This window comes from Myotis davidii, unplaced genomic scaffold, assembly GCF_000327345.1.
Source record: "Myotis davidii unplaced genomic scaffold, ASM32734v1 scaffold2161, whole genome shotgun sequence".
NCBI classification, from domain to species: Eukaryota; Metazoa; Chordata; class Mammalia; order Chiroptera; family Vespertilionidae; genus Myotis; species Myotis davidii.
Genome location: NW_006291833.1, coordinates 98,842 through 101,418, shown reverse-complemented (window position 1 = coordinate 101,418; position 2,577 = coordinate 98,842). Strand labels below are relative to the sequence as shown.

At 47.7% G+C, this 2,577-nt stretch overlaps 1 protein-coding gene across 1 annotated transcript in view; it reads right to left on the bottom strand.

Annotated features, from left to right (window-relative positions):
- DUPD1 (dual specificity phosphatase and pro isomerase domain containing 1) overlaps positions 1-2,577 on the bottom strand; it is a 33,858-nt gene that overhangs the window by 852 nt on the left and 30,429 nt on the right. The gene's annotated exons all lie outside the window — the stretch shown is intronic.

Here is a 2,577-nt window from a genome sequence, read left to right as displayed (position 1 = left end):
GGGCAAAGGGGGTGGGAGGACGGGGAAAGCTAGTTTCACTTAAGAATATCCCTTATGAGCCGTACAAATTACTTTATCAAATTTCAGCCCTTGGTTACACTTCTTAATATTCTGTGTGATGAAATGGGAAGCATATATAAAGCACTTGGGCTGCATACCGAAGCGCGATAGTTATCGTGGGAGAAGCACCAGGGAGATTGAGTTGCAAGTTGAATTGGCCACTGTTTCAGAAGACACCCTTTTACTTAAAAGAATGGATGACAGGAAAACCATGGTCATTTAAACTTGGGTATTTGGCAGACTTTGGCTCAAAAGGGAACACAGTCAGTCTGCCACATCACGGAAAACAACCGATGGTCTTTATTGCCAGTGATAAAATGCAAGCTTTTGAGCAAATATTAAGAGTTTTGGAAAACTTGTATCTATCACTGTGAAGCTGACGGTTTCCCAATACTTTGAAGATTTTTTTGTTAGGATGAGTGATGAAGTTAACAAATGTGTTTTTGATAACATCTAGTGGAAAGTGTCAACATTTGGAGGATCTGCATAACTGAGTAAACCAAATGACCAAATAGAAGATTTTACAGAATCATGCATAGGTAAAACATCCATTCAAAGACAGACCAGTGGATTTTCATGTAACTGAGTATGAAGTTTATTGATACTGCTTCAGATTCCACATCACAGCTAGCCTTTAAGAAGCTATCATTTGCCCGGTCGGTGTGACTTAGGGGTTGAGAGCATCAACCCATGAACCAAGAGGTCACCGGTGTAGTTCTTAGTCCAAGCACATGCCTGGGTTGTGGGCTCAATCCTTAGTAGGGGATGTGCAGAAGGCAGCCAATTGATGTTTCTCTCTCATTGATGTTTCTATCTCTCCCTCCCTCTCCCTTCCTGTTTTTCTAAAAAAATAAACAAAATCATATACTTTTTAAAAAAAAGAAGCTATCATTTGTCAAGTGTGGATGTAGTATTGAAGAAGAATACCCACAAGTACCTGAAAAGGCGATTAGAGCATCCCTCCCTTCTCCAGCTACACTGCTGCTGAGTGAGGCTGGATTTTCTTCATCCGCGCCAACCAAAACAATGTACCACAACAGACTGAATGCAGAAGCCAATCAGATTCCAACTGGATTCTAATAAGCCTCGCATTGAAGAGATTTGCAACAATGTAAATTAATACCACTCTTCTCCCTAACTGTATTGGAAAATATAATTTTTCATAAAAATCTGTTATGTTACTATCCAATGGTGTGTTTCATCCTTTTAAAATGAGTATTCAACTTTTCAGTTTTTCTTTCTAATAGGGTAAGTGTTGATAGATACAACCTGTGTAAACAAAACTCCCTTTGGCCACTGCCATGGCAGTGTCTGGGCCCTGCTGCGAAGCCTTGATGTGAAGCTGTTGCCTCTAGAGCTCATGTAGTGAACATCCACCGTGTTATTCCATCCTTAATACAGCCTTCAGGGTTCCAGTATCATCCTCCCTGCTTTACAGAGAGGGAAACGACTTGTCAGAGGTCACTCAGGAACCTGGTGCCAGCACTAGATATAGTTCAAAACAACATGTTATTGAGGCCCTACTGTGTGCTGGACACTGGCCATCATGCTCTTGGGACAGAGAAAATGCTGAGATTAGGATCTCTGGCTGTACCCACTACTGCTAGGCCAGCAGCTACCCTCCCTGGTTGTGCGATCGCTCTGCTGCCATCAAGCTGGCTGAGGCAGCTCGAGCTGTGGGACCCCAGTGCTGTCCCTGTTCCTGAGTCTCGGGCCTGAGGCCTGGAAAGATGACCAAGAAGACATTCAGGGACATCCCCGGGTCTCTGGAGCATCGCCAGGACATGAGAACAGCTTGGAAAGAACACTTCTGAATGGACATGGCTCTCCGGTGTCCCTCCCATCTTCCTCTGGGGACCATGTCCAGGACAGTGGGAATGGCCAGCAGCCATGGCAGCATGAGGACTCCAAGAGGGTTGAACCCCAGGCGCCAGGATCCCCATCCCACACCCCCACCTGGTCAGAGAGGCCGGCACACCCTGCCTGACAGTAAGGACTCTACTGATGGCCTCTCCACACATCACAGGGACAGGGAGAGGTGTTCCATGAAGAGCCATTCACTTTATCACCGTCCATTTCCACGGATCCCCACAAGCTAACCCGGCGGCCTCTAGTCCCAGTCTTCATGCTGCTGAGCTACACGAGCCTGGCCTCACCGGCCCTGCCTTGTGCACCTTGGCCAGAAAGGAGGGCGAGAAGCAGGGCCACACCCTTCCTGCGGCCGGGTTTGGGGAGCTGGCCCTGAGGGACGAGGGATGGGTGGAGTGGCATGTCTACCTCTGGCATCCTAATCCCCACACCCTGTTCCAGAGGCTGCTGGCCCCCCGCCAGCCGGCTGATAACTAAAGCGTTTCTTCCTCTCCTGGCAAAAAGGGTAATTCTTTCTGTCATGACTAAATGCTCCAAACAGGCGAAAGCTGTAGTTCATTAAGCCTTTTGGGAGCCTGAAGTCTGCTGAGTGGGAGGCAGGGGGTGGGAGAGGAAGGAGAGGGGGTTTGGTGGGGGTGCAGTGGGGGT